General features: G+C 42.4%; 1 protein-coding gene across 1 annotated transcript in view; it reads left to right on the top strand.

Moving 5' to 3' along the window:
- Positions 1 to 14,934, top strand: part of HAO2 (hydroxyacid oxidase 2) — a 107,991-nt gene that overhangs the window by 49,885 nt on the left and 43,172 nt on the right. The window contains exon 3 of the mRNA XM_080391115.1: positions 21 to 5,675. The gene's annotated coding sequence lies outside the window, so the exon portion shown is untranslated. The remainder of the gene's footprint in view (positions 1 to 20; positions 5,676 to 14,934) is intronic.

The raw sequence follows: 14,934 nt of genomic DNA, 5'->3' as shown, positions 1-14,934 counted from the left end.
TTTTTCTTCTCTTTTCTCAGTTCTAGGCTTTTGAAAAGGAAATGTTAAAAATATTGTGCGCACCCTTTTCTTTCCCAGTGCAGACTTAATGAGGCAGGGCTAATACAGCAGTAGCCCTGACTTCACACCCCAAGTCACTGGATGCGTTTGCTGGTTACTCAAAACCTCTGCAGTGTGGTGGGGTAAGCTCGGCTCTGTAAAATGTGGCTTGTCTTTCTGTTCCTACGGTTTGTTGGCACTGGCTTGTGTCCAGACTCCTGGAAGAGCACAGAATGTTATTCTGGCACCCTGGTAGGAGGGTCCAAATGGATATCTACATGGCTCGGTCCTCACTTGGCTAATCCTTGGGTCACTGAAGCTTGCCTCAGTCAGAAGAACACCTTTGCTTTCTATATTTGCTCCTTAAATAACTAATTATACCCATAAGAAACTAGCCTGATCCCAGTTCTGAGTGTGGCATAGTCTTATATAGCTGGAGAGGGAAAAAAATAGGTCAGAATTCATAAGATCCTGTCCAAAATCAAGCTGTAATAACAAATAACTACAGCAAGAACATTTTCATCACAATTAACCTGCTGTGATTCATTGTTCATTTTGATGCATTTATATCCATTTTGGAGAGGATCTCACGTGAGGCTGGTGTGACATGCTAAAAGGCTCAATTGAGCTTTCTCCCCTCAAGTTTCTCTTTTATAAATGTTCACATTTCTGAAGCTGTTATTGCAAAAGTCCCACTCTGTCCACTTCTGGTGCTTCTGTGAGGGAGAAATACAAGTGTAGCCGTTGGTGATGCCCTCGCATGTTGAACTGCTTCAGCTGAGGGCACATGGTTGGGTTTGAAGAGACGGGCTTGCCAGGTCTGAGCGGCTTAGCAGAAGGATCAGATTTTAAAATGTGTGGGGAGCTGACTTTGTGATCAGCAATAATCTGCCTCCCCTTACATAGGCGTGAATATACAGGAGCTTAATTATCCTTGTACATGGTCTTGCGAATGAGTCCAGGTGCCTTCAGGACCCTCCTCACCTGATACAGAAGAGGGTGATCTATGGAGCCCTATCTCTGGAAAGTTCACATGTGCATTATATACGCAGAGACTTCCCAGAATAAAATTTTGGTTATATTTTGCTGTGTAAAACTGGTGCATGGGAACGGTCTAGATAGGACTCCAAACCTGATACAACACCCTCACCTGCAGCTGTTGTGCCTTGGAGGATAGAAGAAGTGGGAGGAAAACCAGCCGGGTTTGCCTGTGATCCCCAGTGCTCTCTCCATCACCTTGTGTGATGTCTTCAGGCTGTGACCCTCAGTTGCTGGATATTATTTTGGTATTGATAACCAGCAGCCTTCTCAACTTTTCATGCACATTCCTTACCCCGTTCCTTTCCTCTGCTCCATTTCTGTGCCATCTCTCCTTTCTGTGTCATCAGGCTTTGGTCTGCATTTCCCTTTGTATACACCCTGCTCTTCTGATACAGGGGAAGGCAAAATTCATATTCCCAAACAGGTCAAGCCCCCCAAAGAAAATCAAGCAAATGAGATAATAATGAGCATAAACCACTTCCAAATTACTGCAGTTGGATGCATTTTCATTTTTTCACCCTCTTGTTTTGTTTGTATGCTAGAGCTGGTTGAAAAGTGTTGAATTTTTATTTGATTTGGGCATTTCCCCAGGGAATTTGGATTCTTTCCATAGAGAGTCGACATGTCCCCAGAAATTAAGATTTGCAGTGTAAATGGTTTACTTGGTGCCTCTCTTCTCCCCAGCTGTCAGACTTTTGTCTTGCACAGCATCTCTCTCACCACCAGTCCTTTGTGGCAGGGCGTGAAGGAGTTATCTGGGACACCGTGCTGGAGAGGCACAGCGGCATGAGTTACCCAGGCCACAACTCTTCAGGGATGCAGGGGAACGTCTCTCGATGGGGATGTCATCAGTGCTGCTGGCACTGCTGTGCACCGCTGGTTACATGGCTGCATGGTGACAGCTCTTCTGATCAATCTGCCCTCTGCTCGGAGCACTAGAAGGCAAAGATCTGTGGGCAGCTTTGTGGCGAGGAACTTTTGGGATATGGCCCTGAAGTTACATTCTATATGTTTTGAGAAGGGTTAACAATTCTGATACCTGGTATCCTATGGGCATTTAACACAGGTGAATACTTGGCACATTTCTGGTACTTATCAGTCACAAGCAAACAGTTGCATGGAGGGGAATGTGGCAGATGGGAACTAGTGAGAGATAAATATTTAAGTTGCTATATGAAAAGCAAATAAAAAAAAAATATCTCTGTGAAAGTGAAATGAGGAAATTAATTACCTCTACTCTGTCAGTGGAAAACAAGCCACCTCTCTGGTGTAGCTGGCACCCTGAGAAAGTCTCTGATGCCACTGTCATCTTGGGTTCCCATCTCTGAGAAGCTGTCTGGCTCTCTGCAATATAGCCGTGCACATAAACATGGCTTTTTATTTTTGAAACACATGAAATAATTTAGTACAAACTAGAAAATAACTTCCAAATGCCCTCTTTTGCTTGCACTCTTCGGAGAACATATGGGGAAGATAGCACATAGTTTTCTTACAAAGAAAATGAAAATGTCATTGTTTTCCCCAAATGAATTTGAAAAATTGATTTTGAAAAAAATGCATCTTTGAGATCAACTCCTCCCATATCAATACATCATACAAGAAACCAGTCACCTCTGCAGAAACATTTATTGGTTTCCATCATGTTGCATCGTTTAAAAGATGAGACAGCACGCTCTGCAGAGTGCAGAACTTCCTCTCCTCTCCTCTCCTCTCTACTTTAATTGCATTTCTGTTCTCAGCATTACATAACTTTAAAGGCATGTTATAAATATTGTTCTGCGTCATAGATCATGTCTATAGTATCTACAGCATTTTCACTTTGACATAGCCTCCTAACGAAAAAGCAAAACGTGGGAAATTAAAATAAGAGATGCCAACCTGCCCATTCAAAAGACGTTTTGCTTTTATTTTGCAGAAGCCAATTTGATGCGTTTTGATTCTTCTGCAAAGTCAGTTTGGAAAACTTTGTTTAAAAACCCTGAAAGTTTTTAAAGCCAGAAAACATATTTCCAGAATTCTTCTCCTATGTCTATAGTTTCATGTAGGTTTTTTTTGTTGTATTATTTCAAATTCAAGATGAAATCGTGGCTGATTCCCACTCAGATTAACGCTAGTGGGGAACGCCACATGAGAACCCAGGCAGATGTGAGAATAACCAGCTGAATTCCGTGAGTTTTAAGTGCTAGAGCAACAAAAGGGGTGCTACAGGTACAGACATTTGCTCTTTTCTCAATTTGCTCCAGCAAGTTAAAAGTTCAACTACTATGACAGAGAATAAGGTTGTAATCCCAACAGATACTACTCCTCATTGCAAAATCCGTAATTTTGATAGGGAGTGTTTTTCTTGATGAGCAGCCTTGCAGTCTAGCCTGCATTTTCGCTTTGTTTTTGCTTATGAACTGATAACTGTGCCAACTGTCACCTGTCTAATTTGGTGCATAAATATATTAACATTTGTGTTCCAGCTGAATCTCTCTGAGTCTGATGTGGCTGATCCAAAAGTGACCTTCATTTTGAATTTTAGTAATGAACGGAAAGAAATATTTAGGTAATACATTTTTCTAAAAATTGCCTGAACATTAGCATATCAAATGCTTGGACCATCCGCTTTTCTGCAGTGGAAGTTCTGAAAGGCTTTACCTAGAAAGGTAAATTTTTTTGACATCTTCATATAAACACAACATTTCAACATCCCCAAATCATGTTTCATTTTGATTTTTTTTGGAAATGTTTTTCATTATTAAAATAAGCTTTTCTATTGCATTACAGGGTCCGTAGTTCAAGTTCCCTTCTCTCTTGGACTCTGGGTTCTCTGGCTGGACATCTTTCCATGTTGTACCTAAACCCTAGTGATTCCCAGGACAAACCTTCTTGGGTAAGGAGCGGTGTGGGAGCCTGTGAAGGTGGGACGGATCTCATCGGCTGGTTTCAGTAATGTACAAAACGTGAGAAAGCAATGCAGCTTTTGCTGATGGCATGGAGCTGGAGACATCGTCAGCACAGAAAAGGTCATGACTGACCCAGGAAAAAGCAGCTGGCCATGAATGTTGGTGCGTAGAGAGGGGAGGGCAGAGCGAGGTAAGAGGTTTTGCTTGCTTGCAGGTTGGCTGTGAGTCACTGGTGCACTATGACTGTGGAGAAAACAAACCTCATCCTAGAGTGTATTGAGACATTTCTGTACTATTGTGATAGCAGAGTTCAGTGAGTACACAGCTCGTGCCTGGCAAAGGCTGAACTGGAGGTAAATTTGCCGAGGATGCCTGCTGGAGTGTCTGTGAATAGGAAGCCTGTCTTACGTGTGGACACCAAGACAACTTGGTTTTTTTTGACTCAGCCGTGCAGAAGACCAGGAAGAAGATGCTAATGTTCCCTACGCATAATCCAGGGCCAAGCAGTGGGGTACAGCAGAGCAATCCAAGCAGAGTGACCATCCTGGCACAAGAACAAATGGCTCTGAGCAAATGTGTGCTGTGAATTGGGAGAATGAGGAAAAGCATCGGTAGGAATAATGGAAACTGGAAGCTGAACAAACTTTAAGACAGGGCTGGTAAATATTTTAAAAGGATTACATGGTGCGATTTTTGCCTGCTTTGGTGACTTGGGATGTTCATTTTAAGGCCCTGTGTTCTGCTTGCTTTCAGCCAATGTAGTCCTTCCCTGGACACCAGCCCTTGGAGGAGACGCAGGCTGCAAGAGAGCTGCTGGGATGAAACATCTGCCCACGGATCCGCCGCCTGGGTTGCGCCAGTGGCCCCTTGGAATGTTTTACAGGATGAGGATCATGCCTGTTGCATCTCAGCGTCCTGCTTTGAGCAGTCACATGGCATCTGCTGCAGGTTTGCCAGGAGCTGGGTAGAAAACTTCCATTTCATGTTCTCCATATGGCAGCTGTCTAGCAGATGACATCACCTAAATGCCCATAGTCCTGGCTCTCCCCTCAAAAGGCAGAGTGATGAGGGGAAAAAATAAACCAAACCTCCTCCCTGCTCCCCCTTGCCCGTAAAAAAAGTGCAAAATTCAAATGTCTTAACCACTTGTGTCAGCTGTGGAGCAGCAACCCACCTCCGGGCTCCATAATTCGCCGTGCACATTGAACTGCAGCGTTGGTTTTGGCGTTTTTGTTTGGGTGGGAAGCCTGCAGTTCCTGTGAATGCTTTGTAGCGTACTTTGGGACATGTGGTAATGCTAGGGAGAAGAAAGACCAGGAAACACATGCAGCTGACAGGCAGGGCCAGTCGCTTTCCTCCTGCCAAGTAGGCTGCCTTCAGATGTGCTTCTGGCAGTGAGCGCCACGACACCTCAGGTTCCCTCCAGCGTCTTTCCAAAAGTAACAGAGATTTTCTTCTTTGCAAAGGAAAAATGAAATCAGGACAAAAAGTAATAAAAGCCATTATCCCGAGGCATTCAAAGGGGTTTAAGACAGGAGCTGGGGGGGGGGATGTTCAAGCTCAGAATTATTTTGTGGCAGACTGTTACTGGGTGCTGTAGTTTATCATTATTTATTTTATTTTGAAGTGTTTCATGTCTTTAAGGTGGTGACCTTCAGTACACTGAAAGCACAACTGGATGACCTTACCTGATTTTCTGTAGCCCAGGTATCCTTATGCATGTTTCAAACAGTGTAAGCTGCTTTGGGGTTACGTTGAAAGCATAGTTTACCATTAACAACACCTGCACAGGGGTGCATTTGGCCGGGGAGCGATGGTAGTTCCCCTGCAGTGCAGAGGGAGCTGGCAGCAAGGTGGGCGGTGGTGCTGGAGCTCTCCTGCAGTACAAATGCTTGGAGGATGGGTGTCCCAAGTCCAAGTCCACCCAAGTGATTAGGCCATCCACTTTTTTACTTTTTTTTTTTTTTGCCAGCAACAGCATAAACTGTCTTTCCCTCCTCTCTGATTTGAGATGACTCCGGGAAAATTACATTTTATTTCCTTCTCTTTCCTCAGGAGGCTCTTCACCTCCCCAGTCTCAACATCTCTTTGTTTTTCCCCTTCTGTACTTCACCGTCCCCTGTGGTCCTTAAACTCCTACACCACAGTCCCCTGCGCTCCCTGGCAGCTCTTCCTTGCACACAGCATCCTCACAAGCTTTTTGTAACTCCTTCCTCTTTATTCTCTGTGGTCTCCCCACACATCCTTGTTTTCCTTACGTCTCCTCCTCCTACATGCTCTGTGATCTCTTTGCCAGGGCAAAGTAGTTCCCAGTAACATATTTACTGCGCTTTTAATAATTTCTAACGATTAGAGTGTCACGAGTGGCAGGACTTGCCTAAATAGGTGATAATTCAAAGATGAGACCCTAACTCTCTTTTTAGAAATACAATCCAATTTGTCTTCCTCCCCAGCTTTGCCAAAACTGCAACCCAGTCTGTCTTACATTTCATATATATGATCTCATGTCAGAGCAGAAGTTTTCTGGAAAATATGAGACAAATTGGATGAGGCAGTTTTGGATTCATATAGAAACTGATGCATTATTTTAAACAGATTTTTTTAAATTTTTTTGTCTTTTTTTTTTTGCCTTTTTTTTTGTTTACTTTTTTTGGGGCTTGTCATGACTCAAAAGCAACATGGGCTGGAAAATTCCAGATCTGCCAAGACCATAGGTTTTCTCCACCGACTCTAGGTTTTCTGGTTCTTCTAGGTACACACAGAGTAAAATGAGTAAAAGGGGCAGTTCTTTTCGGTCGGTCGTCTTTCCCCCTTCCCTGCCTGATGGACCTATGATGTGTTCCGAAGGAGAACCTCCCGTGTGATTACCCGTTACCTCTCAGTCGCAGGAACAGAGGCTTATGAGCCCGGCAGAGCGCTGACCAAACTGCGCCAACGCCACCCATTGTCAATGCCAACCTTTTTTACAACCGTTTACTGAGTGCTGGTTGCTGAATGTGTCACATTAGTGCTTTATCAGTAAGTGGTTTTTCAGTTTGAATTCTGAGTTGATAATACTGAAATAATATTTTTTTTCCAATACAAATTGGTCTTTTTTCCCCAGAAAAATAAAAAATTCTTTCAAGATGCTTTTTTTGTGCAGTGCCAAGGCAGAGAATTAATTTCAATTTTGTGAATTGGTTTTTATTCTTAAGAATACTAACTGTAGTCCCATTTTAAAACAACATATTTTGTAGAAAAATCAAAGTTCTTATCAAGAAAATGTTGAAATTCTTTTTTTTCCTGTCCTCCTCACAAAAAATCTCTGTAGAATGGTTAAATTCAGTATGGATTTATGAATAGTTTTTATTAACTCCTAACAATGTTTTTCCAGGCAAATATGTTAATTATTTACACCAATATCTTTTGTAGTCCTATTTTACAGTTTTTTAATCAGATAATTTCATCAATGACTGGTGCCTATGACTAGTTTGGCAAAAGTTTATTAGCTAGGCTGAATAAAACCCTACAGGTGCCGTAAGGACTTCGCTTGCCGATTTTTATGAGCCTAAAGAAGCCCACCTCAGCCAGCTGTGACACACGTAACATTTTTTGTAGCTTCCCTTCTTGGATATAGCATACGTTGAATTCTCAGTGGGTGCGGGGCAATTTCCCCAAGCAGTGATAAGCACTGCGGAGGTCATTGGAGCTGTGTATATCCAGTTTTCCTCCATGATAATGCCATCAAGCCAAAGGTTCAGAAGGCTTTGTCAGCTGTCGTTGAGCTTCTCAGGTCACAGGTGCTCTCTCCCCATGCAAGCAGTAAGCTAGGGGTGTGATTTTTATTCTTGGCGTGCTCAGTTCCTATCAGAAGTAGAGGAAATAGTGCTTTGACAGGGTATAGACTATGCTAAAAAAAAAAAGCATAAAATAGCATAGGATGTGTTTTGTTTTATCATGGGAGTGAGTAGAGTGGAGAGGAAACTCTCCATCCTTTCCTGCTCCTGTTTCCTTTGCTCTCATTCAAAAACTGTGGTAACTCACGAGTAGTGTGTATAATGCTATATACACCCTATAGCTAGAGCTTTGTGAGGGGTTAACCTAGAAGCAAGGCTTGCATGAATTTTTTGTGATGGACAAGTTGGCAATGATGGGCAGCATGATGCAGCGCTGTGAGGAGAACAGTGTGACCATAAGGGCAGAATCTGACCACTGCAGCCAGCATAGTCCTCATGTCCCACACTGGTATTTAAATTAGGTCTTGCACTGGCTTTTGCACAAGATTAGTTTTATTCTAGAAAGAGGTGACATTTCTTCCACAGAAAAAACAGCGCTCCAACAATCTAAATTAGATTAAAATAATAAAAAATATTATTCATATGTGAAGAATGAAAAATAATGGTGAAAGATTACAGTTTAAAATAACTAGGGTTAAAGGGAAATTTAATGAGGTAACTTAAAAATCTAAACCCCCAGAAAGTTCAAGATCTCGACAACCTTTCATCTGCTTTTGTCTCATTGCACATCTCCCATTTATAATAATGAAAAAAACCCACACAGATTTGCAGCCCCTCCGTACATTGACAAGGTGAGCCATCAGTGTGCATTGTGTGTGATTTAAGGACAACTCAAGCACCCATCCAGGACACATGGACATCTATGCAACCAGAAACTATCTTCCAGCTCTTGTATCTATGGCAAAATCTTGACCTTTACGTTTCACATAAGGAACAAGGATTCCCAGCTTCCCATTTAAATTCCCCCTTCCATGTACTGAAAATATTAAAACAATTTAATCTCCTTACAATCCCCAGTGGTGCCCTTTAAATCAGCTTTTCATTGGGAATTGACTACATACTTTATGTAACATAAACTGAAATCTGGGAGTTGTAAGCTGCCAGTAAAATATGAAGGTATGCTACATTTGCCCAGATATATAAGATATGACAAGATTTAATACGTATTAAATTTAACAGGTGCTGTGATCTCCTGTGTAGATACACAATATTCAAAGCCATACTCCAGAGAACTCTGCATTCCCTGCTAACTCTGCATTTCTGTCCTTCCCAACATATTTTATCTGTAATCTTACCTCCCATTTCTTACAATTCAGATTCATTTTATTTAAGCAACGTTATCTATATTTTTATCAAGCTCCTAAATGACAGGCGGCATATGCAACCTTAGCTCTGGCTTCCCAGAGGTGTTAGTTGGGGTAATTGCAAACTGTTTAGATAAGCTGTAGACCCTGACAGAAAACGAACAAAACTTGGATGTCACATTTCTCACCCAGTCAGAAAAGCTGTGTCTCTCACATGCTCACTGTTTGAATCTTTAGGTGGAGAAATTACTGGGGAGGAGGTGGATGGGGAGGAAGAAGAATGGTTTTATTTTTGTGAAAGCTCCTTAGGCTATGGAGAACCATCCATTGCTACGTTGCGGCCAGGACGTAAAGTGAAACACGTCAAAAATGAGTGATCACATTTTACATGTGTTTCACATGGGCTTGCACATTGACAACTGATGTAAGGCAGCACAATGCAGGGAATGAGGCGCTGAACTGTTGGGATGTAGGGCCTCTCCTGACCTTGCCAGCAAAGCTCAGGAGTCCACATTAATCTAAAAATGATAGGTCTTGCTGGGAAGAAATGCTTCTTGATTGTCATGTACAGTGCCCACACTTTGATTTCACTGGTACTGCACGTTCTATCTCCCTTAGTTTTTTTTAATGTCTAACCCATCCAGGCACTAATAAAGACATCACCCCCACCCCCGTACAATCATGTTTTAAGTTTTCTGAACATAAACCATACCCCCTTGGTCACTCATCACTCCCACACCCACCAGCCCTTTTGTAGCCCAAGGAAGCCAAAGTGAGCTTTCCAACCCACTTTCAGTGGGGATCTGCCAGCTGGTGAGATCTCGGCAGGTTCTCTGAAAGTTTGTTTTCCCGCTTCTGTCAAAGGAGGATGTTGAAACCTCACTTACTGAGAAAGCTATGTGAGAGGAAAATGTCATCATCTCAGTGGGCTAAATAGAACCACATTTTGCTCTCTGTCTGGATAAGTATTTTTTAAAAAGAGCAATTTTTTTCCATTGATGATGCCCTGTATGCAGAAGGAAGCTGCTCAACACAAGAAGAGAGACACTTAGACATAAAGAAGCTGCATGTGGCTAAAAGCTGAAAATCAACCTATTAAAAACAGAAGAGGTAAAATAAAGACTAAGCCCCTGTGAACACAAGGCACTGATGATGTTTTCAGAGATCTTAAAGCCCAGAGGAACCACTACAGTACTTACAGTCTAGGCTTTTCCATAAGATAGGCCAAGCAATTGCACTTGGTGGTTCTATCAATAGAACAGTATCTTCTGCTTTATCTCTAAATGAGCTTTTAGAAATAAGTTCTTTTTTATTTTATTTGAAAATCTCAACTGGTGAAGAGTTGCTTGGGTAAGTGGCTTCAATGGCTATTTTCAATGGACAAGAATGTATACCCTATTTATTGTCTGAAATTCTCTTCCTTCAGTTTCTGGTCACTGGGTTCCCTTTTACATTCTTCTGTCTTGCTGGAAATCTCTTCTGCATGGACATACATTTAAGGATTGCATCACACTTAGCTTCCACTTGTATGAACTGACCAGGATGACATTTTCTCACTGTAAAGAAGACCACGTCACCAAATTTCATATGAATGGTGATGGGAATCCTTGAGTTTCCTTTCCAGACCTTTCTGCAGTTCTGTGGTAGACAGTACATCAGTTGAAATCTGTCTATTAAGATGTGATGTCATTCCAAAAGGTCGAGGTGTCTTGGTAAAAGGTACCCTAAACACCAGACAGAACTTGTTTTCATAATCTAGAAACAAACAGGAATTAAGCATTTTTGAAATGCGGTTAGATCATGTTCCATGATCAGAAAGAAGTCTCAAAAACAGTTGTCCCCAGCCCGGGTAGTTTCCCAGCAGAGGACCTGGGTGCAGATATGGCTAGTTTCCTTGAGAAGTGAGGAAAATATTGATCTGGGAATGAACATTAGATGCGCAGGGTGGAAGTATGTGAATTCTGTCTGTTGGATGCATAAGTGGGAATCTGGTGCTCTTCTGAACTTCATCGTTTATGGCTCATGTGGACTGATGAGTATTTACTGCTGCGACAGGCTGGTCACACTCCCCTGCGATCACGCTGGAAAAGATCTCACATATATTAGCTACCAAAAAAATAGGAAAAAAAAGAAAGTTCAAGATTCCTTAGTGCTGGATCCACACGTGTTAGCCAAGATAATTTCAGAATCAGCAACAATAATGCCTGCTAGTTCTCTTTGGAATAGACACCTGTGAGATCCAGAGGTGCTCCAGCCCAATCACATTTCACATTTATGAACCCTTCCTCTAGAAAAATGAGTCTTCTATAAAAATTTCTGTTAGCATTAGTCTTTATTAATAAGGCATCAACCTCCATCTGTATAGTGGAGGTGCTAAATCTCCCAAGGGATTGGTTTAAGAGCTGGGCCACAAAAATACTATTTAGATTTTGAAAATCAATAGGATGCATATGTTGTATGACGGGTTACAGCTTTGGCACAAGAGGCCCGGTGTTTGAAAGCTAAATCTGGTCAAATTGAGACTGGATATGAAGCATGTGCATAGCTGTGGAGTTAGCTAACTACTGAAGCAACTTATTTAGAGACATGGGGGATTTTTTAGTACTTAAGGACTTTTAAATCAAGCCTTTGCGCGTATGGAAAGGGTGAGTATCAGGACTTGTATAGAGAGAAATGTTTCGGATAATTTGTCTTTACTTTCTAGTAAAATCTACAAGTGAAATGGATGTCAGGAGACCTAGTTAGCCTTGTTTGTTGGGACCACACAGTACATGCAGCATGGAAAAAACATGCTGCGGTTGTGAAGGTTGGAGTGGAAGAGGGAAAGTGGAGATTAAATGCAGAGCAAAACCATGCTAGGTTGTTGGGGTTTTCTTGGTGGGGTATGCCTGAGCAGCATAGGGTACCTACTGTATAAAACAAATAAAATGAAAGACAACATGTTATAAACAGCCACATCTAGTGTGGTGGACATGTCTACAATGTGGAGAATTAAAACTTATGTTCTACGATGTAATTTGCTTCTGTCGGGTGGTTGCGTCGGTTTCAGAGCGTGAGGAGCTGTGTGGGCTCAGCAGGGTGCAGCACCCCAACCCTGGTGTGTGACAGTTATCCGTAGGTTCTCACAGGCTTTCCACCTGGGCCCCATTTTGTGGCAGAATTTCCACCCATTGCAAATGCATAGCTGAATGGGCACCTCCCAGCCCGTCACTCATGCTCCACAGGTGTGTGATGGTCCCATTATGGCCTACCAGAAGATGAAACAGGAACAGAAGGTGATCACGTGTAACCACCCTCAATGCCATCTTCTGTTGCAAACCACTGATAGTCAACAGTGATGGCATAGCACAGCCTAAACCAGAAGGAATCCCCGGTTTGTGTGGTCAGCCCTGGAAGCTGATGCTCACTGTACTGACACATTCACGTTGTGATGCTACCCTGTCTCATATCTCTATATTATATCTCATCTATATATCTCATCTCTAAATTCTTCACACATTTTGCATAATGATTTTTTTAATGCTGCAAATCATGCATCTTCCCATCCCAGCTCCTGTTAGTTAATTTAAAATCATTTAGAATAATAGGGACCTCCACAGAAAATGGAAGAAAATTTGAGCGAGGAGCTGGGATTACTGGAAAAACGGATATCTGTAGATTGAGGACCTTACTGAGTCTCACAGGGTATGTATTAATTACCTGCCATCTTGAACAACACTTGGCACTTCAAGACCTACCAGTAATTAGAGAACGAATAGAGAATGGGAATGCTTCATGCTGCAGGCATCTCAAGAGCATGCCCGACATGTTGGGGGAAAGGCGGGCCGCTTTGAGCCACACTGAGCCTGGGCAGTGCAGACCACATAGCCTGGTTGTCCTCTGCAAGCCAGCATGCCATTGCCAAGGTCAGCTTCACACTGCACCGTCTTGGGGAGTGATGCCATGCTAAGGGACACCTTGGCTGCTGGCTGTCCTCAAACACCGCTGTACCTGCCCTCTCAGCTCTTTGTAAAGGTTATTAATGCCCAGATCGATGCAGTGATTAGCTGCTCCTCTGTTCCCCTCTTGATAACGTTATATGAGCTCCAACCGAAAAGGAATTGGGAGGATACATTTTAATGCTGTGAATACTTTGGCATTATATTACAGGAGGTACTTGATGAAGGTTTTCCTAAGGCAGAAGAAAATGTTAAAGGGGAGGTTTATTAATTAAGTAACTGGATTCCTCCAGAACAGGAAATATAATGAAAGTGAGAGCAACACTTAAAATCATAGAATCATTTAGGTTGGAAAAGACCTTTAAGATCATCGAGATCAACACTCGTCCAGCATTGCTGAGTCCCATCACCAAACCATGTCCCTAAGGACCACATCTACACATCTTTTAAATTCCTCCAGGGGTGGTGACTCCACCCCTTCCCTGGGCAGCCTGTTCCAATTCCTGACAACCCTTGTGGTGAAGAAATGTTTCCTAATATCCAGTCTAAACATCCCCTGGTCCAACTTGAGGCCATAGACAAACAAAATATCTCTACAAGGAATGCAGATGAGAAGAAGGTTTTGTGGTTGGTATTCTGTTCTAGCTATCAGGACCCACAGAACGTATAAATGTAGCAAGTCAGAATGTAAATCTAGAGATGTATCCCCAGCCTGAGGAGTTAAGGTATCCAGTTAGGAAACTTAACTGCATTGCCATTAATTATGAAAGGCTTGACGGATGTCTTCTGGACTCACTTTCAACAGCGATGTGCCAGAAGAATGTTTGTTAGCCGGTATTTTCAGTGTTCCCATTGACTGTCTGACAACAGATGTTAAAGTAGGAGTAAAACTTACTGAATCATCTTTGGTTGATCTTGAATATGTTGATAATATTACCAAGTGCAGAGACTGCCAACAAACTAAGAGGTTATTGGAAGTTGCAAAAAACTGTAGGTCTCTAGAGGATTTAAGATCAAAGTAATAAAACAAAAGGACTCAGAATTTTTTTTAGCTACTTTAGTAGCCTGTGGTTGAGTTATAGCATATCCTTTGCAAATCTTTTCAGTTTTGATGTAAAGCATTTTTGTAATGGAAAATCCCTCATGTCTCCCAGTAGGTGATTTCAGTGTTTAATTACAAATGCCTTCTAATCCAAATTTGTAACTCTTGTAGTCTCTTCTTGCTAAAATAAAGGCCACTTCCTTATCAGATACCTCTTCCCCACATAGGTACTTGTAGGTAAGGTGAAATCCCTTCTAAAGTGCCGATTGGGTAAGCTGCGTCTGTCTGCCTTCCTTACTATACAGCAGTTATTCCTGATCTCGTATTAGTCATTAAATTGTTTTCTGAACCCCTTCCAATTTCTGCCATGCTCACGTGGGTGTGGACACCAAAACTAGAACCATTGCTGCAATCACAATAACAGAATCATAGAATCGTTTAGGTTGGAAATACCTTTAAGATTATCAGGTCCAACCATGGACCCAGGACTGCCAAGTCCACCGCTACACCATGCATCTAAGCACCACATCCATGCGTTCTTTAAACACTTCCAGGGATAGTGATTCCACCACATCCCTGGGCAAAATAATACTTCAGCTGTGGGCACTAACTGTTTCATTGCCCATTTCTGTGCAGAAATCAGACAGGTGAGAGCCACGCGGTTGTACAGGCAGCTCCAGGAAGCAGTGCAGAAGAGCCCAAGCTCCGGTCCTCCAAGCTGCCTCTGGGAAAAGCCATTTTCTTGTCACAAATGGTAGAGGGAACGTAGAGAGACCAGCTTCCCCAAGCCAAGGTTGTTAGCTCTGGTAAGAATCCTCAGAGAGAAAATTGCTTTGCCCATCTTGTTGCTGCATGCCTATCTAGCAGTGTGTAGACAGATTTTCTCAGGCAGTTGATTCAGAGAGA

Source organism: Falco punctatus, assembly GCF_963210335.1.
Source record: "Falco punctatus genome assembly, chromosome: 6".
NCBI lineage: Eukaryota > Metazoa > Chordata > Aves > Falconiformes > Falconidae > Falco > Falco punctatus.
This window is presented reverse-complemented; position numbering and strand designations above follow the sequence as displayed.